A 23,817-nucleotide genomic window follows, 5' to 3' on the forward strand; every position below is an offset into this window, starting at 1 on the left:
ACATATTGAAAAGCTACTGAAAAGGGAAAGCCAAGCTCATAAATACCCTTTACAGTATAAACGTGTCACAGTTGTAAATCTACAATTTTATGACGTCTATCTATATATTCAGGATAAATACAATGAGGGAAAAGGTGTGTTGGATGTCTGGGCTCTTTGAGGTCCAGATTTTCTATGGTGAATAAATATCCCATTCAGCAAGATTGTGGAAAGATTTCACAATAATTGAAAACCCAAATCTAGGAGGGAGCTGACTGACTCTCAAAATTTTAACCAAAGATATTTTTTAGAAGGATTTGCCCAAACTAAGCATTCAGTCTGAGAATTCAAATCTATGGCAAATCAAGCAAATAGATTGCTTTACAGCGGACACAAAAGGCAAATGGGAACAAAAAGTTAATAATGTTGCGCTCATCCTGACAGCAGGAACATGGTTGTTTTCTCAGTGTTAAAATACTCTGCCTAAAAATCTATGCTACTTAAGACCAACAAATGTACCACTGAATGTTTATTAGCATGATTTCCTCGACAAAAGGCAACACTGGTGACATAAGGGTGTGTAGAAGGATCATGTGGGTAAGCATTAAAGGAGTTTTCACTGGTTAGTTATAAGCAGAGGTACATTTTAGGTTTTATCAGGGTTGTAAGCGAGATGTAAAAAGAAAACAAGTTACTTACCTGTAATTTCAGTTCTCCAGTATTGTTATCTTTCATAGATTCACGTACTTGAATCATCTCTGTCATTGAGAGTCCCTCTGTACATTAAGTTAGCAGTACACATCATTACCATAGGCCCTAAAGGCAATGAGTAGTCTGTTTATTAACATATCAATGTATTTTTATACAAGGTCGACTTCTGTCCAATTAGGCATCTGAACCCTCTAGAACACTCCCAAGAGAGGCATTTTTCTTCAGATTTTCGAACCCAAGCGGGAATTTGTGTGCCTAGATATAAGGGGAGCCTCTCGGGGGAGGAGGGTGGGTCACATTTGAATCTATGAAGGATACCAATACCGGAGAACTGAAGTTACAGGTAAGTAACTTGTTTTCTTCTCCAGTATTAAATCTTTCATAGATACACATGTTTGAATCAGATTAGCAAATGGAATACTTGTGTAAGGTGTAATAGCGGATGGTGGGCTTTAGTCCAACTACATCTCTCGTGTCTAACGTAGTTGTATAACGATTATAACAACATTAAACAAGCAATGAAAAAAACATTCTAATGTTTAAATCAAAACAGATAAATAACAGAGGCTCACCTTATTGAAAGAGAAGGTGTAGCACTTCTTGACCAACTGCTGCATCAGTGCGTTGAGTCGATTCTGGGCAGTAGTGATGTGTGAATGAGTGCATGCTTTTCTATATTGCTGCCCAAAATATTCTGCTTAACTGCACACCAGCAAAGAGAGCTGCAGATGTAGAGATTGCCCTGGGTGACACTACTGAACTGCATTTGAAATCCATCTGGCAACTGTTGCTTTAGTTACTGGAGTTCCAATATGCATTTGAACGTAGGATACCAATAACTGAGTAGTTTTCCTGAGGGGTTTTGTACAGTGTAAGTAGAATTTGAGACACTTCTCCAGATCTAAGGCACGCAATGATCTTTCTGCTGGAGAACTTGGGTTCAGAAAGAAAATTCTTAGAACTATAGGTTCATTAATATGGAAGTCACTAGGCACCTTAGGAATGAATTTCGGGTTCGTTCTAAGTATGACAGAATCATCTGTGAACCGCAAGAAAGGATCTTGTGTTGTGAAGGCCTGGATTTTACTCACCCTTCTGGCGCTTGTAAGAGCTAAAAGCAAGGAGACTTTCCAGGTGAGGAATTTGAGATCTGCTTTATGAATGGGCTCAAACTGTGGTTTCATTAATTGCACTAAGACTATGTTTAGATGCCATTCAGGTGGTGGAGTCCCTCTGCGGTAAAAACTCTAAGGAGGCCTTTAGGAAATTATTTAATGATTCCGCTGGAACATAATGAAGTAGAACCATGAGAACGGATAAATCTTGAAATTGCGGACAGATGCCTTTTTATTGAGAGATGAGCCAGACCTGACTGAGCTAGAGAAAGCAGGTAAGGCAAAAGGTGTTCCAGTGATATCTGAAGAGGATGTAAGCCACACTTCTGGCACCAGATGCAGAACCATTTCAATTTTAATCTGTAAGTTTTCAAGTTTGAATCTGATCGCTCCTTGGATAGACTCTCACGAAACTTCTGCGAGACGTTTAAGTCTGTGAATTAATTGAACTCAGGAGACATGCACACAAATGGAAAGATTTTGGGTCCGGATGATGTACTTGGCCGGTGTTCATCGGCAGTAGGTGCAGCACTGGCTTGAGTTAGTTATGGGTGACCTCTGATAACAGCAGAAGCTCCGTAAACCAGTGATGCCTGGGCCACCTGGAAGCTATCAGTATGACCCGACACCTCTCTGATTTGATCTTTCTGAGAACGTTTGGGATTACAGAAATTGTGGGAAAGCATAGGCAAAGATCCTGGACCATCTTATCAAAAATGCATTCCCCCACAATCCTGGATGGAGATGCCAATTTGCAAAGCACTGTAATTTGTTGTTCTGGGGTGTTGCATACAAGTCAAGTGCTGGTTTGCCCAACCGTGAGAATACTAAGTCCAGAGTGGTCCGATATAGCTCCCATTCGTCACAGGTTATGTCATTCTGTGAGGCTGTCTGCCAAAGTGTTGCTGAACCCGTAAATATGCGCCGCTCTGAGAGTGATTCCGTGCTTCAATGTCAGATTCCAAATCGCAGGCTCTTCCGATGCTAGGGGTAGCAATCTGGTACCTCCTTGCTTGTTTATGTAAAGCATACTTGTTGTGTGGTCTGTGCACAAGAGGATAGAAGTGTTCTTTATTCTTGGAAGAAAGGCTCAAAGACTTAGGTAAGTCACTCGAAGTTCTAGGTGGTTGACTTGAAGGGCTTTCTGAGCTGCGGTACACTTTCCTTGGATTTGAAGTTCTTGGAAATGTCCTCTCCATCCTTCCAGGGATGCATCTGTGGTGATAACGTATTCTAGAAGCTGAAGAAGGAATGAGAGACCTTTGACTATGTTGTCCACCACTGTCCACCAAGCTACTGCTGATATAATTTGAGGTGTAACTTTGATTAAATTGTTGAACAATCCTTTTTTCTTGTAGCACCTGCTTGCAGAGCTCTTCCTTCAATTTTCTCATTTTCAAGCGAGCAAAACATCGGATATCTATAGAAGATGACGTCATCCCCAGTAGCGATTTGTAAATGCGTACTGAAATGCACTTTCTTGCTTGTATTTTTAGTGCCAGAAGTTATAGTCCCTGTTGTCTGTCCTGTGATAGGTATGCTTTGTTTTGTAGGGTATCTAAGATTGCTCCTAGAAGTACGATTTGCTTTGCTGGAGCAGTGGAGGAGTTTTGGTGGTTGACTGTCAGACCCAGGTGTTTGAAGAGGTGGTCTCTGCCTGCACTGCCGATGGCGCCTTAATCAACCAGTCGTTGAGATACGGGAATATCTGGTGTCCTGAGCTCTCAACGTTGCAGCTACCGGGGCTACTGGGGCTCGTGAATAAACGTGGTGCTGATTTGAAGCCAAACGGAAGAACTTTAAATTGATAGTGAGTTTCGTCTAACGTGGATCCATTAAATTTGCGGTGTTTGGGGTGGATAGAGATATGAAAGTGTGCATCTTGCAGATCCAGGATGGTCATAAAACCATTGTGATTCAAGGATTTGAGAACATTTGAAAGAGTGATCATACGGAAGGATTGTTTCTTCAGAAATTTGTTCAGTTTCCGTAAATCTAATATGGATCTCCATTCCCCTGATTTCTTCTTGATTAGTTAAAAACAGATATAGAAACCTTTCCCCTTCTCTGTTGCAGGAACTCTTTCTATTGCTCCCTTCTTGTCACAGTTCTTTGATTCGATTTCCTCAGGAGCAGAAGAAACATCCTCAGTCCCTATCCAGGCTACTCGTAATGAACAAAGTTCTCCATTCTGAGCACCCTGGAGGGGGAAAGGGGAATGGGACAAAGAGAGACTGCCTCAGAGGTCTGCTTCTTCTTCAATTCAGTCAGTCAAACTATTCCTTCTATTTTTCTAGGAAGCGACACCAGAAAGATTACAAACACAATTACTAGGGACACTTTTCTATCTACAGTATTACAGCATTTGACTAGTAATCAATCATATTTAAATAAAACAAAGGAGAACTCCGGGAAGTTCCCAATTTTAGGTGGAGAGCTGCTCTAGTAAGGAGCACCCTGCAACACCAGCGACACTCTAGATTTGCTCACCTCAAATGTCTGCTTATCCAGCAAAGTTTTTTAGGCATAGGATCAGCACAGTGCTATCCTCGCCGAGCTAGATAGTGACAAAGTCTTTTGCCATTTGTACAGCAAAATCTTTAAGCATAGGATTGACACAGTGTCATCCTCGTCGAGCTGTAAAATGAGGTGAGCAAATCTAGAGTGTCGCTGGTGTTGCAGGGTGCTCCTTACTAGAGCAGCTCTCCACCTAAAATTGGGAACTTCTCATAGTTCTCCTTTGTTTTTTGCATAATTTATGTGTCACTCTAACCCTGAAAGGGCCTTGGTTTGACTTATACTGGGTTCTCCCTCGTGTCTGGACAAAGCTATACTCCTCTGAAGAGCTCTAATGAGAGCGAAACACGTTTCAGGGGTTGCTTTACTCATTCCAGGTTGGCTTGGACGGTATTTGACCAGTCCAAAGCTGTAATACTGTGCCTGGAGTGGTAAATGGCTTTTGTCGTTTTACAGCTCGGGGAGGATGACACTGTGTCAATCCTATGCTTTAAGATTTTGCTGTACAAATGGCAAAAGACTTTGTCACTATCTAGCTCGGCGAGGATAGCACTGTGCTGATCCTATGCCTAAAAACTTTGCTGGATAAGCAGACATTTGAGGTGAGCAAATCTAGGCCCATATTTATACTTTTTGACGCACAACTGCGCCAACGCAGTTGTGCGTCAAAACTTTTACCGCCAGCTAACGCCATTCCAAGCACCATGCGGGCGCCTTATTAATGGAATGACGTTAGCCGGTGCTGCGGACTGGTGTGCGTTAAAAAAAATGACTCACACCAGGCAGCGCTGGCGTATGGGAAAATGGGGGTTGTGCGTCAAAAAATGATGCAAGTCAGGTCTGAGGCAAAATTCAGGCCTCAAACCGGATTTGCGCCATTTTTTTTTACGCCCAACCTCCAATGACATGACTCCTGTCTTAGCAAAGACAGGAGTCATGCCCCCTTGCCCAATGGCCATGCCCAGGGGACTTATGTCCCCTGGGCATGGTCATTGGGCATAGAGGCATGTAGGGGGGCCCAAAATCAGGCCCCCCTATGCCACAAAAAAAATCGGAAAAAAATACTTACCCGAACTTACCTTTACTTCCCTGGGATGGGTCCCTCCATCCTTGGGTGTACTCCTGGGGTGGGCAAGGGTGGCAGGGGGTGTCCCTGGGGGCAGGGGAGGGCACCTCTGGGCTCCTTCCGAGCCCACAGGTCCCTTAACGTGTGCCTTGACCCAGGCGTTAAAAAACGGCGCACATCACGCTGTGCGACGTTTTTTAAGGCCCACCCCCTCCTGTGCGTCAAAATGACGCCAGAGTATAAATAAGGGGCACAGGCCTTAATGTCATTTTTGGGAAGGGAACGCCTACCTTGCATATAATTAACGCAAGGCTGGTTCCCCCTTCCAGAAAATGACGCACATGGTGGAATTTTGACACCCGCGGGGTCGGACGTCAAAGTATAAATATGGGGCAGGGATTGCGCCGATTGTGCGTCAAACATTTTGACGCACATTCGGTGCAAACAGAGTATAAATATGCCCCCAAGAGTGTCGCTGGTGTTGCAGGGTGCTCCTTACTAGAGCAGCTCTCCACCTAAAATTGGGAACTTCCCAGAGTTCTCCTTTGTTTTTTGCATAATTTATGCGTCACTCTAACCCTGAAAGGGCCTTGGTTTGATATATACATATATATATATATATATATATATATATATATATATATATATATAGTAAGGCCTTATGACTTGCGGGAATGCAATTTATTTTATTGCCTTTTCTCAGAAATCCTTTTTAATTACAATATCCTCAAGTCTCTAACACTAGTGTTGTTTAAACACTTTCGAATTAACTCCAGAATTTGGTTGACTTTGACTGTCACAGGAATGTAATTTATAGATTATAAGAATGTTCCTTGCTGTTTTCGCATTACTGAAATCTTGCCAGAATGTCTCTTAATTGAGTTAAATACAATTATACTCTTTGAGCAATCGTAATATTTCTTATTTGTGGTAGACTTGGATGTTCTTATTATCTCCACAATACGGAAACCTTGCTGAATCTCTCTCTTTATCGCCGCAAATGAACTGTGAACCTTTTACAAGAATACTGAATTATTATTGGCTTACTTGACAAATTCTTCTCTTTCTTGGATACGGAACCGCACTGGAAACTCTACCTCAAGAAACGCGCTCTCCTCAGACACCTCTGAATCCCTGTCAAAACAGAGTTGAAGTGCACAGCGCCTGAGCCGTGCGAGCGCATTAGTAACTCAATCTCAAAGAATGAAAACACTAGACCTTCAAACTAGTGGTTGGATTGCCTGGCGGCCCTCTCGGATTTCTCTCCCAGTTCTTTCTTTGTAATGTCTGTAAAACAACTCGAAGAATAATCTGCCAGAAAGGATATCGTCTTTTCCAGTGTGGATATTTCTTGACCTGTAGGCCTTTCGTTTTTCTATCATACCCCACAGAGGTCAGGGCATAACAACTTTGAGGGTTCTTGACACTTCTCTAGCATGATGCATGCTTCTTGACGTAGTAAGTGAAGATGAAGTGGGTGCGCAGTTGATGGCGCAGTTGATGGCGGAGTTGTTGGTGGTTGCTGGATGAATTCCAGAGTATCCTTATGGGTAACCAGGTCTAGAAACCACTTGTCTGATGTTATGCTTCACCAATGGTGATGGTAGTTGGAGATATTCACACTCAGGTTGAATTTCGGAGAGGTGGAAGCCGACACTCGATACAGGTCACTTTGATCTGTAGGAGTCCTTTCCGTGAGAAACCTGCTTTCTTCGAGGACCTTGCTTGTGATAAGCAGCCAAAGGGGGTTGCCTAAATGTCAGCTGCTGGGAATACGGTCTTAATTATTGGTAAGGTTGTTTGAAACTTTGATAACTACCTCTGTAGGAGGATATGCCTCTTCCTCTAACTTCTCTGAAGGAAGCTTTCCTGAGTTACAAGGTTCCTAATGACTGGGCTGTTTCCGTATCCGCTTTTATTGTTTGTAGCGCTTCATCACTGTGTTTCGAAAACAGCACTTGTCCGCCAAAGGCCATGTCAAGAATATTTGTCTAGATTTCTGGTCTAAAGGATGTACTTTTCAACCAACCTTGCCTTCTTAAGACCGAGTCTCCTGCTAACTGTCAGAATCCAGTCGATACTATATCCATAGCGCAATATATGATTTCGGAGGATGTGCTCCTTCTTGCAATAATTTTCTTACTACTAGTCTTTTCTCATCCGGAATGGGATCTATAAAGTCTCCAATGTCCAAACACATTTGCTGATCGCAAGGAGCAAGAATAGCTAGAGAGTTAGCTGCTCTTACAGTAACTGCAGGCATTGTGGTGAACCTTTTCCCTATGTTGTTGAGTTGTTTGCCTTCCTTATCCGGGGGTGTTGATGGATTCTTGGAGCGGCATTGTGCTGCTTGAGTGGTTACTGAATCTGCTTTCAGGTCACCCACTAAACAGGCTGGGGCATTGTCAAGGGCCTTATATTTATTTTCTATTCTTGGCAAAACCGAGGGCACTGTAGCCAGATTTTGCATGATTTCCACACCTTCTTGCCATATGTAATCAATTATGGGTAGCGATCTCACTGATTTTCTTTGAGGCTCCTTAAAGTAATATAGAAAGCAGTCTGTTGGTTTCCCTGGCAAGGGAGATGAAATCTGTCTGCTGCTCTTTCCATTATCGAATGAAATCCGCCAATATCCTCTGGCGGAAAATCTATTGGGTAGTAAGGTGGTGGCGATGGCGTGGGTAACAGGTATTCATCCCACTCATTGTGAGACCTAGTTTCCTGAATTTCTCCTCCTTCCTGATCATCACTAGATGAAGAAGGATTTTCTAGGAGAGGCAGCAATTTTGGACACTGGTAAAACTGTCGGTGTAACAGGCGGAGGAAGATGTTCAGGGGTTGAATTTGAGGAGTTGGTGCAGATATGTTTTCTGGCACTATCTGGTGAGGTACATCAGGGTATCTGGTTTGATAATCTTTTAACATGTTTTTTAAATCTTGCAGCAGTGTTAAAGGAACTTGTACTACTTCTTGCAGTTCTTGAGGATGTTTGTGTGACCTGTATCACTGAGGTATGGAAGGTCTACGAGTATATATAGGCTCCTGATAGTAGGCACCATAATATTGGTCACCAGCTCTGTCCTCATCTCCTAAATCTTGACATTTTACATTGAGATGCGACGGAGTATATGCTGTACAAAATGGGCCGTTGTCATCCTCAGAATCCTCTATGTCTAGAAGGTGACTAGGAGGATAAGGAGAAACCTTGCTCTGTGAGGTATTCTCCGTTCTAATTGTCTTCTTTGTTATTTTGATCACCGTCAATGGTGTCGCCCACGATGCTGTCGACAACGGTTTTAAAATTGTCAGTGGAGGCAATGTTGTAGCTAAGATTCTCGTCGACGAGGCCATCGGTTCTGTTGACGATGGGGTCGTCGACGTAGGGCTGTTGACAGGGAAATCGATGACGGTGGAGTCGTCAACGGTAGGGCCGTCATTAGTTGCGTCGTCGACAGTAGTGCTGACGTTGATGGAGATTTTTTCTTTAAGGGTGTTGTCGTCGGTAATGCTTGCAACGTCACTGGGGCCGTAGTCAAGGAGATCCTCATCGACGGAAAAGGCGATAATGCAAACGTCAACGGTGTCATTATCCGTTATCGTTGACGATGCCTCAGTAGATGTCATCCTGCTTGTTTTCGTTGTTGTCTACGTGAATTTCAACTGTGGCTTCGTTGTCAATGGTTCTGAGGCTGGTTTCGAAATGATAAGAGTTTTTCTAGCTGGAGCAGAAGAATGGGATCTACTCTGACTAGCCTCATGTCTTCGTTTTTCATGCTTTTTAGATGTTCCCTTGATAGTCTTGTGATGAGACTTTGTTAAGGCTTTTCTTGCTGTCTCAGGTTGTTCCTCATAGAATATGTTTCTCTTTGATGTTTTCTTATGAGGGACTGTAGAAGAGTTAGAGTCCTCCTCTGAGGAGAAAGATATAGATGGCAGAGATCTTTGTATGCATAGTAGTAGTCTGCCCTCACGCTCTTTGAGGGTTTTAGATGGAAATTTGTGGCACATTTTAAGTCCTTCACTTTAGGATGAGGATGAAGGTAGTAAAAACAATCCTCATGAGGATCATCAACATGAAGCTTCCATTTTCCACAAGTAGAGCAGGATTGAAATAATCCTTTTTTATGGGTATCAGCCATCACTGAAGTAAAGAAATAGGTGAAATACCTGATGAAGAAAACTGGGCATAGCCCAAGGAGATGCCCTCTCACAGGACACACAGTTGAAAATCTGAGGAAAACAGCCTCTCTTGGGAGATTTCTAGAGGGTGCTGACGCCTGATTGTTCAGAAGTCAACCTTGGTCCTTTTTTAAAATAAAATGGCATGCATATGTTATTAAACAGACTACTTATTGCCTTTGCGGCCTATGGTAATGATGTGTACTGCTAAGTTAATGTACAGTGGGACTCCCACTTTGACAACGGAGATGATTCAAGCATGTGAATCTATGAAAGATCCAATACTGGAGAAGTTGTAGGTCTCTACAAGAGGCATGGGCTAAGAATCGTAACCAGGAATCCATTTCAAGAGGCGTGACCTATGTAATTAAGCATGAAAACTAAAATCTGGTGTTTCCTATATTGTGCACCTGACCAGTAGTTTGGTTCCTCCCTTTGAGTTTTTAGTTACTGCATCTAGGTATATGACACAATAAATAACATGCACCCAAAAGAAGCCAGACCTAGTGGTTTTGCCAATGCTTGTTAGCAGGATCACAGAATAACAACTAAATTTTTTATGAATGATTAGAACCTAAAATGTTTCAATTCTGAAAATATGAGACAGTGAATTAAACATGAATAAGGTCTGTGGAACGGCAAGTGGTCTTCAGAGTGTCTCAATCACTCCTGTTCTTTCCTCTACACCACTTTCCTCTGCAGTCACTCTTCTACTCACATGAACCCCTTTTCTCACCTCATTTTAGGGAATGAAAGATTTAGTAAAACAGGTGAAATGTAACCCAAACTACATCACTGACCTGAATTACCTTATCAGTTTCAACAATCATTGTTTTGAAATCGATCAGTGTTTCTGACTTTAGAGTTAAGGTCATGTATAAAGGGTCCCCTATGGACCTCTTTCATTTTCGGCTTTAATTACTGCCAGGGCTAAAACCCGGATAGACCTGAATACTTAAAACCCAAGATTTTATTTTATTAGCCAAAGTGAAACGGTGGATTACAGGGTACTATGGCCAGGAAAACCAGTTAACTCAAATAAGGTCTGTCGGCATCAAACACAGGCAATAGCAAGGATTTCCTATGTAGCACTTTCCCGTAAGAAAGATAACACACTGTGCATCCAGCATAAACTGGGCAGAAAGGCGAGTGGGGAGGAATAAAATAAGACATTAAACAAATTCACCACATAAATAACTAAACACGTAAAGTCAAAAAACAAAGTGTATCCTCAGGCATCTTTTATAAGATAAAATCGGACAGTTCTGAATCACCCAGTATGTTTATTTGTCTCGAGGATGGATACTTCAGTTGGTCCCACTGGTCAGCATTTCTCCCAGTGGCGTAACAAAGACCCCCGCCATGCACAGGGACCCGAGCTCTAAAGGGGCCCCTTCCGCACAGCACACTGGCCCGAGAACTCGAGTGAGCCTGGGCCGAGGGGCGAGGAGGGAGAGAGAGGTGTATGTGTGCGTGTGTGTGTGTAGAGGCGGGGGGAGGTTGAGGTTGCCTTCGGGTTCATAAATAAAACAAGCATTTGCAATGCAACGGGTCTCACGTTTGCCTGTGTTAGAGCTAATATCGTTGTAAACACCCAACCGGACTTTTCTTGCGACATAAACCATGCACGTAACCGGAAAAAGTGCAATCAACTGTGTAACAGGGTCGATATTATGCAAAGTGCTTGACTTCTGCCAAAATAGAGAAAAAGTAGTCCACAAACCAAATGGAAAACAGCGAGCCTCGCATGTTTTCTGTACTTGGTCGATGCGCTCCAGGAGGACTAACCACCGAAAGAGGCATGACGTATGCGTGCCTTCCACTGACATCAAGCAGTTTCTAACAGGAAAGCCCACGAACCAATGAAAGACACTGACGTCACGTGGACGGGGCTCTGAGCCCTTATAAATCCCTAAAGCGTCTCGCTAGCGAAACGCATGCGCAAGCGCATGCAACACAGGCTCGACCCTAAAAAATAAATTTAGTCCTTAATAACACTGCACCCAGGCCAGATCCTTCACCCAGTTAATTCCTGGTAGGCTGAAGGAAGGCTATGACTACTTAAGTCATCGACATTGAGAGCTATGTATAAGTCTTTAAAGGTTCACCATTCGGGAATTGCTGAACTGCCTTCTGCAAATCTGTTCCTTCTGCAGGGGCCTGGAAATCCAAAGCTTAGCTTTTGCACCATCTTCCAGCATTTCCATTTTGGCTTCTATGTTTATGTTTATGTTTATGTTTGCAGACACCTCTTTACTGTACACAACCCACTGGTTTTAAAGAACTCACATCTCACTCTGTCCCTGAAATACAGCCTTCAATATTTCCTACCCATTTTCCAGAGAGACCAGTCTCTGATCTATGTGGTGAGTCGTACTTTGCAAGTATCTTAAAGTAGACATAATTAAGCCTTTGCCTTAAACAAGAGAAAACATGATGGCAGGCCAGCATCATCACAACAGGCATCTTACGAGCCCCAATACTTTAGTGTGGATAAGTCCTCTTTAGCTACAACAGCATTTTGTTTGTAGTTTTTGGGGAGTGCAACAACTGTGATTTTAGTCTGGTGAGCTATAGAAGGAGCTCCAGCTCCTTTGTCCCATCTGGTGGAAATCAAACCGGCTCACGGATACCCTACACCTCAACCCACGGTTCCACCTCGTTCCAGACAACCTCTTCCAGCAGTTCCTTGCTACCCTGCAACTGTCCTTCAGACTCTACAGTCCTTCCAGGGAGAGCACAGGCACCTTCATAGGATACATTTTAAATGTTTATCATTCATCCAAAATGCTTCTGCAGCAAAAAGTCCTTTCTGCAGGCCAGTCACATTTTTCTTTTTATACAGCCTATCAAGAGGACAAGATTTGGCAGATGTTACCTCAGATATTTAGGCTCTAAAGTTGTACAACGTTATACCATTTCTATGATCATCTGGCTTCGGAGAAGCGCTATAGACATTTTGTCTTACCTTGTTAGGCCACTGCTTGAATAAACACACTACACTGATAATGGAGTTTTTAGTCTGTCCATGAAGCAAATGGGTGGTGTACATGTGCGCTCTACAAATAATTAAGTGAAATCAAGCCAGGGAGAAAAATTATCCTGTCTCCAGCAACCCCTTGAAAGCCATGGATGGCTGTGCCCTTATTTGTCTCTGAAGTGTGCAAATCCTGAAACAGCTTGAGCGGGTGGCTTACAAGGTAATACAAGAATTTGGCTTTTATAGCATGTGACTGACTGGCTCTTGGTCAACTGATTGCTGTGGATGAAAAACAACTCAGTGTCTAGGACATGTCCAGCATTTTCTCCAGTGTGTAAGGGAACAAATATGGGGAATGTATGAGGCCTATAGCTAGTTCAAGGTGTCTGTAGACTTATCCATTGTGGGTGTGTGGCCATAACGGTCGGTACGGGCATAAATGTAAGCATGATTCGTCATTGAAGCACAAAGGTGATATCTAATGATGCAGAAATGATGCAGATATCATGCAAAATGCGATTTATTTGAAGTATACAATGGAAAATTCAGTCAGCTACTGCACCTCTCACAGCTGGGCCAATATCAGGACCAAACATCTTAAAACCTGCAATGAAACAAAGTACTATAGGATGCCAAGGTAGCAGCTGAGAAATATCCAGCATCATGATCCCACAGTCTCGGCTAGTGTCACCACCATACCACGGGTAATACAACCCAAGATTGACGCTGGAAGAGACACATGGAACTGAATGTATGCCAAAGACATGGGCACTTTGATCCAGCTAAGAAGGGCAAATAGAGGGATTTCTCTCCTGTAGAACCAGCGCAAACGTCACAAAGAATGAATCACTTTTATGATTATGGTAGACATCCTTAGCAGGGAGCCTCACTTCCCCAAAGATGGAAATGGACAATGACCAATTGGAAACATGTTCTGGTTAAAACTGAAACCAGAAATTACCTACCTTTGGGTGGTTAGTTTAAACCTCCTCAGAAGGCGGAAAGCATACGATACAATACCTGATAAAAATGTGCTTTGAGGTTTTGAAAGCTTGTATGATCAACAGTAGGCGCTAAAAGGAATGAACATAAAGACACCAAAAGGACCTATTTGATCAGGAATCCAAGGATCTTCATCAGATCATATGAAAGGGAAGGAAATCTTTAGAGGAAAATTAGAACAGAAAGAACCTCAGTGAGGCCTCTAGGACTTAAGAGTGAATGTGAAACGATGACAAATCTGCAGCCCAGGATAACCTTGAATCCAGAGCCTGTATAGTTGAAGTGGCCATTTGAAGGCTTGGGGGAGGGGGGTGATGCCAGAGGGAGAGCTCACTCCTGAACTTTTCTTGTTTCCCTCTTAAGAGGGAACTAGTATTTTCTTGGCTGCCAAAATAGAACAATCAGTTTGACCACCTCTCGCACAGTTCTGCAAAGACCCTGACTAAAAACGAAAGGCTGAGCCAAAGTCAATCGCTTGGGGGACAGGAAGACATCATATCAACCCCTTTGGTATAAGGATCTTGGGTGCTGCAGAAGAAGGACACGTTTTGGAATCAATTTTGACAGCAGATAAGGCTCCCAAAACAGTGTAAGGTTTGCTGGAATAGTTCAGACTGAAGACAGAACTCCATTGATGAATGGAACGCCTGGGAAGCTGAATCAGGTTTTACAGTTTCCACCCAAGTTAATGTGCCTGTCAGGAAGAGCAGGATGCTTTTTCCCTTGCACCAGATGTGGTAAGTGAACTCTGCGAGAAACCACAAGAGCACTTTCCCCCTTTCAGATTAATTACAAGTCTTGGTAACAAGAAAGTCTATCCTGACTATGTTTGGATACTCCTACAACTGATATTTGAAGGTTATTAAAACTCTGATAATGTCCGACAGGTATGGGCGGGTACACCAGCACCTGCAGTCTAAAAGAGAAAGGAAAGTAAGATTAAGAATGAGAGAACGGTTGAGGATATACCTCCTAAATACCACAGAAAACCAAACTGCCTCAGTCAAAAGACTCTCACAGACCATTAGAGTAGACTTGTAGTCCTTGGGACAGACACCCTCAACCCTGAAGGAGAATTGTTCAGTACAGCATTGAAGAAACAAAGAGCACTGATGCTGATGCTGACATAAATCTACAGGGTGAAGGTAGCATCAACAAACATTTTAGCATCAATAACATAGGCAGCACAGTGAATCTGAAAGGCAATACCTTGGTAGGTAATTCTGATTTGTATCTGAGGGTATCTCTGCCAAAAACAAAAATAGAGATGGAAAAAGGTTCTTCCTTGTAATCCAAATTATGTATTGCAAGTGTTAAAATATTTCCACTTGAACACATGTATGTGGAATAGTTATATTACATATATTGAAACAATGTTCCAAGTTGGTATAACCCATGCCCTAGAGTTAGGGAACAGGTACTATCTTTCTGAGAATATTATATGGTTTTCCACTCACACAAGATAACAGCTTTGCACATTCATCCTTCTTTTCTTCCTAAAGTGGGTTCTAATTTTCACAATAATCAGATTAGTTTGCAACCAGTATTTTTAGTATTTATTTTATACATTAGCAAATAAACTGCTAAAGGGAAAGCCAAGAGCTCACCTTATATGATAAAAGTTGCTACCACAGGATCTGAATAAAATGTGTAAAGCTGCTACTTGGACATCTGTCCATACTGTCACTAAATATTACTATGTAGGTTCAGATACCAGAACAGATATCATAATTGGTCAAGCTGCTTTGCAGAATAATTCTGTCAGGAAGACAATATGCTGACAGTATTGAGTGTTATATTGTACAATTATTCTCTGACACCACTTTCTTGGTTGGGGATCAGCATGCTATTGTATTCTAATATTGTAGCTATCAATGAAGATCCAGGGTTTGCTGAAGGAAAATGTACTTGTTATCCAAGTTTTGCATCATAGGTATCTTCTTTGAAGTCATAAATGACTCTCCTGCCTTCCCGGCCCCCTCTGTATGAATGGTGCAATTTAGAGATTTTAAAAGAAATTGCTCTATGAGGCAAATTAAGTACCACATGATTCAGATACGGAAGTGAATGTCTTCTTAAAGGGACAGTCATCATTTTCAGTCTGTTTACAATGCTGCACATCTGGTAGTGGTTTCCTGCGTTTTACTTTCTGTGGCTATGATTTTCCTGAGCACGTAAGATATGGTTTAAACTGCAATGTTGCTTTGTGTAGCAATTATTCAACTAGAATCAAACATTTAATGGTTATGGTCAATATAGTTTCAGCCTATGGTGTGGTTTTATGCATTTATTAAAGCTGAAAGCATACTTGGTAACTTTACTTCATGTGAAGTTAAAGATTTCAGAGGTCCATAAAAGCAGGCAGCAATTTTCTAATAGTTATGACTATCAATGAATATCCTATGAGGCAAAAGAAGTGTTCCAAACGCTTTTAGTGGTGGCTGCTGTGTAGACTGTTTAAAAGGTCCCTTAGCCAAAGGTGTGGCAAAACTGGCTGAAGTTGGTTCCTTTGCGGAAATGTTCAATACAGCCTGCAGTCTCCTACTACCATGTCCACTGAGTCTTGTACTTCTTAGCATGACAATAATCAAATTTGTTCATATTATGATCGTCAAAGAAGTATAAAAAGACACACTGAGTAGGTATCCTCCTTACTGAGTTTCTTTCCACACTTTTGAAAATTCTTGAACAAATCAGGCATTATAGTAACAAATATTTTCGATGTGACACATGAAAGGTATGCAACAGTGGAAAAAGACTACAGACAACTCAAAAGAGCAGTCTCCTAGTAAAATGTCCCTAATACAAGAGCCAGAGTGTTCAGGAATCTTCTCTAACAGACTGGAAAATAGACCTGAGATTGATTGCTGGAGCAGGCAATCGTGGGGGCTGCATGGAATGGAAAGACTTAGGCCCATATTTATACCTTTTTAGCGCCGCATTTGCGCCGCTTTTTAACGCAAAAACGGCACAAACTTACAAAATATAATTGGGGCATATTTATACTCCGTTTGCGCCGAATTAGCGTCGTTTTTTTCGACGCAAATTCAGCGCAAAACAAACGCCATATTTATACTTTGGCGCTAGACGCGTCTAGCGCCAAAGTATGAGTAAAGAGCGTCATTTTTTAGCGTGAACGCCTTCCTTGCGTTAATGAGATGCAAGGTAGGCGTTCCCGTCCAAAAAAATGACTGCGACGCAAATGCGTCGTATTTATACTCCCGGGCAAAAATCACGCCCGGGAGTTGTCGGGGCAGAAAACCCCGCATTTGCGCCACTTTTTAACGCCTGTGTCAGGGCAGGCGTTAAGGGACCTGTGGGCTCAAAATGAGCCCACAGCTGCCCTCCCATGCCCCCAGGGACCCCCCCTGCCACCCTTGCCCACCCCAGGAGGACAACCAAGGATGGAGGGACCCATCCCAGGGACATTCAGGTAAGTTCAGGTAAGTATACATTTTTTTTTTTTTTTTTTGGCATAGGGGGCCCTGATTTGTGCCCCCCTACATGCCACAATGCCCAATGACCATGCCCAGGGGACATAAGTCCCCTGGGCATGGCCATTGGGCAAGGGGGCATGACTCCTGTCTTTACTAAGACAGGAGTCATGTAAATGGCGTCTGGGCGTCGTTTAAAATGGCGCAAATCGGGTTAAGACGTTTTTTTTGCGTCAACCTGACTTGCGCCATTTTTAAGACGCCCTAACGCCATTTTTCCCTACGCCGGCGCTGCCTGGTGTACGTGTTTTTTTTCCACGCACACCAGGCAGCGGCAGTCTGATTGCGCCGGCTAACGCCATTCAATAAATACGGCGCCCGCATGGTGCTTCAGAATGGCGTTAGCCGGCGCAAAAATTTTTGACGCTAAACTGCGTTAGCGCAGTTTAGCGTCAAAAAGTATAAATACGGGCCAATTGTATTTTGTAAGTTTGCGCCGTTTTTGCGTCAAAAAGTGGCGCAAATGCGGCGCTAAAAAAGTATAAATATGGGCCTTAATTGGGCAACATTCTTTCCCCTGTTCTGTCTTTGCAAACTGCTGAGGTTGGAAATTATTTCACCTGTTTTTAAAGAAATAAATGAGTTTGATTTGATTTATAAATGTTGCTTTAAACGTGTTTTGAGACACTGCTGGGCGCCCAGGAATTATTCTAGTGGTCATCAGAAGTTGAGTACCCCATAATTAGAAATGGAGATTCCACTAAATGCCCACACCTCTTACCCCTGCCCTTTAACAACAATGACTAGCCCCAAACTAGTGAGTGCATCATCAGAATGGTGTGCAAATCGTGATGTAACGGGCATAGTTGCCTCGACTATGAATAATAACTGGTAAAAAGTATAATGATGATTGGATAGCAGTTCACTGCTAAAGAACAGTAATTAACTGATTACATTCAATTTGCATGTTTGTATTTTCCTTTATGACAATTAAAGCTTTCCACTACTATATCTTGAGCAACGTATTTTTAATGGACCACAAATTGTTGAAAGGCTAATTTTGGTGCCCATAGATTAGCTTTCTCGGGGACATACATACCGGACTTCAAAGGCAGAATCATCGAGCACGTGGAAACTCACGTCATGAAACTGCGAAGTCCACAGCAGAAAGGCAGATATAGAGGGGATTGTTTTAGCGTACACAGCGTGCTCTCTGTCTGCTTCATTTCTAAGAAGGTCCATTTAAAACAAAACTATACATTTTAAATGTGTGACTCGCGCACATATCCTATAAATGTATCAAGAAACCTCAGTTATGCGTAAATAATGTATTTTATTAGTGTCTCTTATAGTGGAATTCTGTCCTACTCCCACATCACATGTGCGCAAGCTATATAAAAAAAAAAGCAAGTAGTAAACTGCTTCTTAACAAATAGACACGTAAAAGATCATAATTTGATAATTTTTGATTGTGACTATTTTATAAAAACTGGCAACTACAATTCAGGAGGAACGTATACCAGAGAATGCTTAACATTGTGGGAGAGTATTTTTATATTGTTGTGTTGCATGCAAATCGGTATGTCGCATGGACCTCAATTCGCCGAAATGCCAGGGTTTAACGGAAGTGACACCACACGCCCTTTGACCTACACTTTCACTCACATACACAATTCCCACTTACACACACACTTTCTCACTTAAACACTCTCAACTGCAAGCAGCACACAACATGCTTTTTAAAGCATTTGTTACTTAACATCAGTTGCCATGGAAGGGCATATTCCAGCTACTTTTATTTTTATTACACTAGTAGTGAATAATATATTACTATTCATTATTAGTGTAGTAAAAAACGGACAGAAAACAGAGTGGAGCCTCAACCGGCACTGAATTCTATCACAGGACCGGAGGCGAGGATTATGCAGATCTTTCTTCACTTTTAATTAAACAGCAAGTTCAAAGTAAAACAAAACATGAACAAAAAAACTACAAGTTCCATGAGCCCGCCGCCATGGTAACGAGTATCCAATGAGGTGCGCTCCTTCACGTTGGTATAAGTATCCCGAAATGCGTCACACTTCCTCTTTCTTCACTGCTGTGAGCCAGATAAGTGCCTTTCTGCCTCCGGTTCGGGGGTTTTCTGTTTGCTTTGGCGCGTCTCTGCTAAATTGCATTTTCTGTCTTCGTTCGCCGGAACGAACGTTCCGCTCGAGCGTTTCTTTTGTTTTTCTCCCTCCGGCGTGTTTAAATACACGTCGGGCCCACTAGAGGGCGCGCGCATGCTGTTTTTCTCTCGGAGAGCATGTAGCTCTCAGCGCTCGCGCCTCGCGTTTGTTTTCTTTTTTCTCAATTAAGGGTTTTTGGCCCTCAATTACACGTTTGTACCTTCGGTACAGTTTTGTCCCTACCCGTGACACCCATTTGGGTAAGGTTTACCCCATTAGGGAAGATATTATTTTTCTTGCACTTACAGTGACAGAGTGGGTAGGGATTTTACCCTATATATCATATTTTTTGTTGGGTGTACACTCTGTCCAGTCCTCATTATGCACTCCTCTCAAGAACATGAGCCTTTTCCCAACATGTCCCCAGGTGAGGGTTCCTCTCGCCGTACCCTCCCCCCCGGGGTGGACACTTTGTTTTCACAGGCTATTTCCCACGCTTTGGCCCCTCTTAGGGATAGTGTAGCTAAACTTACTGAACAGGTGTCCAGAGGTACGGGCATGTTTGGTGTGACGGGAGCGGAGGGTGATTCCTCTACCCTTTCGGCTCCCAGGAAACTGCGCAAGCGCGACGCGGGGCACCTGGAGGAGGGCGAGTTTTTTTCCCATCCCAAGAGTGCGCGCGCGCATACGCGCTTACCCTCCCGGGAGGGCTGTTTGCCCGGGGTAATGGGTGACAAGCTTCACCACCTATGGAACCCTGATTTGGAATCCCCCAAAGGCTTCATGGGAGGTTCAGATGAGGACTCATCATCTTTGGATGACGACTCAGGTCGCCCTTGGCGCCCTGGGGCTACCTTACCAGATCCTTCGGATCGCGCTGATTCTGACTCCGATATGTTTGAACCGGAGGGTATCTACCATCCACGTTCCTCGGAGTGGCGCCCAGACCACAAGGTGGCTGAGTATGTCGCCAGCAAAATTAGGCAACCTCTGGACAAGGAGGTGCGGGCCCGGCTACGGGCGGAGTGCCCACGCCCGTCTTTATCGGATAAGGTCGCTTGTACACCTGATATTGACCCTAAAATGTGTAAGTTTTTTGCAAAGTATACCAGGGATCCCAAAAAAGGGATTGACCGCTCCTGGCGAGCATGTCAAGATAAACTTCTTGATGTCCTTGGTCCCCTCACACAGATTGTTCAATTGGCGGAGCGTGCCAGGCAAGCAAACACTCCCCTTCAGACGGACATCGTCGCAGGATGGGCTCAGAGAGCTGTTTGTCTCCTGGGCAACGCGAACTGTGCCATCTCTGCAGAAAGACGCAGGTCTTTATTAATCAAAATCGACCCCAAATTGGGGGAACTATCTAACTCGGAGGCAGGGGCTGTTGCCCAAGGCAATTTATTTGGCGACCCTTTTGTCAAAGAATTGGGGAAGTTTGTGGCTACGTTTTCGGCTTTGGATAAAGCGCAATCTTCCATTAAAAAGATCTTCCCCAACAAGGTTTTTGGCGGGGCCGGGCGAGGCAGGGGTCGCTCTTCCGGCCGTCCTTTCCAGCGAGGCCCCAGTTCCTTCAGGAACAACGGTTGGAGGGACGGCAGACAAGGAACTTTCTTCCCCAACAGAGGCAGGGGAAGAGGCAGAGGGTCCAGAAACACGCGAGGAGCATCTAACGCCCCTGGAGGTCCCTCTGGTGAGGCTTATCCCTTTTTCCCCAAAAAATTTTGGAGGGAGATTGAGGTTTTTCAAGGACAATTGGAGGCGCATTACCTCCGACGCATGGGTTCTCCAAACTGTCTCAGGTTTTCAGATAGAGTTCTGGGGTACCCCACTTCAGGAGAGAATGCCTCCGCCCATCGGATTTTCGGCAGAAAACTCAGACCTCATAGAATTAGAGGTTCAGGCCCTTCTCCACAAGGGAGCCATTTCCTTCACTTCCTTTCACCCCACAGGTTTCGTGAGCAACATCTTTTTGGTGGAGAAGAAGGACAAGGGGTTTCGCCCCGTTATCAACCTTCGGGCATTCAACGAATGGGTGGTTTACAGACATTTCAAGATGGAGGGTATTCACATGCTCCGCGACCTCCTCTTACAAGGAGACTGGATGGTTCGTCTGGATCTCAAAGACGCATACCTCACAGTCCCCATTTTTCCGCCCCATCGCAGATTCCTGCAATTCATATGGAACGGCCAGATGTTCGAATTCACCACACTCCCCTTCGGCCTGTCATCGGCACCTTGGTGCTTCACAAAACTTCTCAAACCAATAGTGGGAAAACTGAGATTGCTAGGCATACGCCTCATAATTTATCTGGACGACCTCCTTTTGATGGACCAGTCCAAGTCTCAGTTGATGTTCAATCTGAACACAACTATTGCGCTTTTCCAGGACCTTGGTTTCGTGATCAACCAACAGAAGTCGCAACTTACTCCGACTCAATCGTTAGTCTTTCTAGGGTTTCTAGTGGATTCCCGATCGGCGTCTCTCAGTCTCCCGACGCCGAAGATCTCCAAGATAAAGAAGGAACTGAGGAAAGTCCTTCGACGAGACCACATTTCGTTACGTCAATTAGCCAGGGTGATCGGCCTGCTTTCCTCCTCGATTCAGGCCATTTTTCCGGGTCCCCTACACTACAGAGCCCTGCAACGCTTGAAAGCGTTTCACCTTCGCCGAGGGGTCACGTACTCCGAATTGATCTCCCTGTCTCCAGAGGCAAGGACGGAGTTGTTTTGGTGGCTGGACCACATGGAGGCATGGAATGGCAGAGCCATTTTTGGTGCAGCCCCGGATCTGGTGATCGAATGAGACGCCAGTCGCCAGGGATGGGGGGCTCGTTGCGGAGACATATCGTTCGGGGGACGCTGGACCCCGCAGGAACTAACCATGCATATCAACTGCCTGGAACTCCTGGCGGGATCTTTTGCGATCAAATCTCTCACGAGAGACAAAATCTCATGTGTTGTTCTACTACGGATGGACAACGTATCGGCGGTACATTACATAAATCGCTTAGGGGGAACAAGATCAAGAGCCCTAGCGGAACTGGCGATGAATCTTTGGCATTTTTGCCTTCAACACCAAATCTCAGTCACAGCAGAGTATCTTCCGGGAGTCCAGAATGTGGGGGCAGACTGGAATTCTCGGTTTCTCCAGGATCCCAGCGATTGGCGACTACATCGCTCGGTCTTTCAGCCGATCATGGATCGCTGGGGTCCCTGTTCAGTGGATCTCTTTGCGTCTCGTTGGAACGCTCAACTTCCCCTATACTTCAGCTGGCGACCGGATCCGGGAGCGGCGGCAGTAGATGCGTTTCTCCAGCATTGGGATACCCTTCAGGGTTATGCTTTTCCCCCATTTCTCCTCATCCCGCGGGTTGCGGCTCAGGTTCGCCGCCAAGAGGCGACGGTGGTTCTGATAACCCCCTGGTGGAGGTCACAGCCGTGGTTCCCGACCCTGTTGGAACTCTCGTGCGAGTGTCCTCTTCGCCTCCCGCATTTTCCCTCAATACTCCTGGATCCGTTGGGTTCCTATCACCCTCTGGTCCTTCAAGGTCATCTTTCCCTCATAGCTTGGAAAATTTCCGGCATCGTTGGCAAGACAACCGACTTTCGCAGGAGGCTAATGACTTCATCGCACAGGCCTGGGCCCCGGGTACATGCAAACGATATAGATCTGCATGGAACAGATGGTCTCGCTGGTGTGTGGGCAAACACTGCGATCCCATGGGGGCCAGTATTACCGACATCATCAATTTCCTTGCAGAATTAGGGGACTCTGGCTTAGCGTATCGCACTATCAATTCTTTTCGTTCGGCCATCTCGGCGGGCCACCCGCCCCTTAACAATCTCCCGGTCGGGGAGCATCCCTGGATTTGTAAACTTCTTAAGGGTATTAGACTCTCCAGACCTCCGCAGCCCAGATATTCGGAACTCTGGGACGTGAACTTAGTTCTTACTCTCTTGTCCTCTTGGCGGGACAACCAATATTTGTCACTAAAGGAATTGTCAGCCAAATTGGCCGTGCTTCTCTGCCTCATTTCCTGTAAGCGAGTGTCCGATGTCAGAGCATTGGATATTTCCGCTCGTATCTTTACTCCAGAGGGAGTCACGTTTACTATTGCAAGGAGGACAAAGTCTAATACCAGGTCGGTATCCTATCCCGCTTTTCCTGATTCCCCGAAGCTATGTGTGGTTCGATGTCTCAAAGTCTATGAGGAAGTAACCAGTTCTTGTAGACCTCCAGGAGTCGAGCAGTTATTGATTTCTATAAGGAAACCGTTTAAGGCGGTTTCTTCCCCTTCCATTGCCAGATGGATTCGATGGATTCTCTCTGAGGCAGGAATAGATGTTCAAGTTTGTGGCGCCCATTCTACTCGGGGAGCTATGGCTTCCAAAGCCATACAGGTGGGGGGCAGATTGGAGGACATCATGCATGCTGCTGATTGGTCTTCAGAGTCTACTTTTAAAAAGTTTTACTTTAAACCAATTCATGAAGCAGCCGCACTTGTGGTGAGTAAGCTTTAAACTTGCATAATCCTCGCCTCCGGTCCTGTGATAGAATACGAAATTTCCTAGCTATCGTGAAGGAAAGTTTCAATTCTATTAAGGACACGGAGGCGAGGATTATCCCACCCACATACTCTACGCTGGTATGTCCCCTCCCGAT

At 44.2% G+C, this 23,817-nt stretch overlaps 1 protein-coding gene across 1 annotated transcript in view; it reads left to right on the forward strand.

Annotated features, from left to right (window-relative positions):
• The window catches only part of EPO (erythropoietin), a 172,586-nt gene that overhangs the window by 132,473 nt on the left and 16,296 nt on the right, over nt 1–23,817 (forward strand). The window lies entirely within an intron of this gene.

The sequence above is a fragment of the Pleurodeles waltl genome, chromosome 12 (genome assembly GCF_031143425.1).
Source record: "Pleurodeles waltl isolate 20211129_DDA chromosome 12, aPleWal1.hap1.20221129, whole genome shotgun sequence".
NCBI classification, from domain to species: Eukaryota; Metazoa; Chordata; class Amphibia; order Caudata; family Salamandridae; genus Pleurodeles; species Pleurodeles waltl.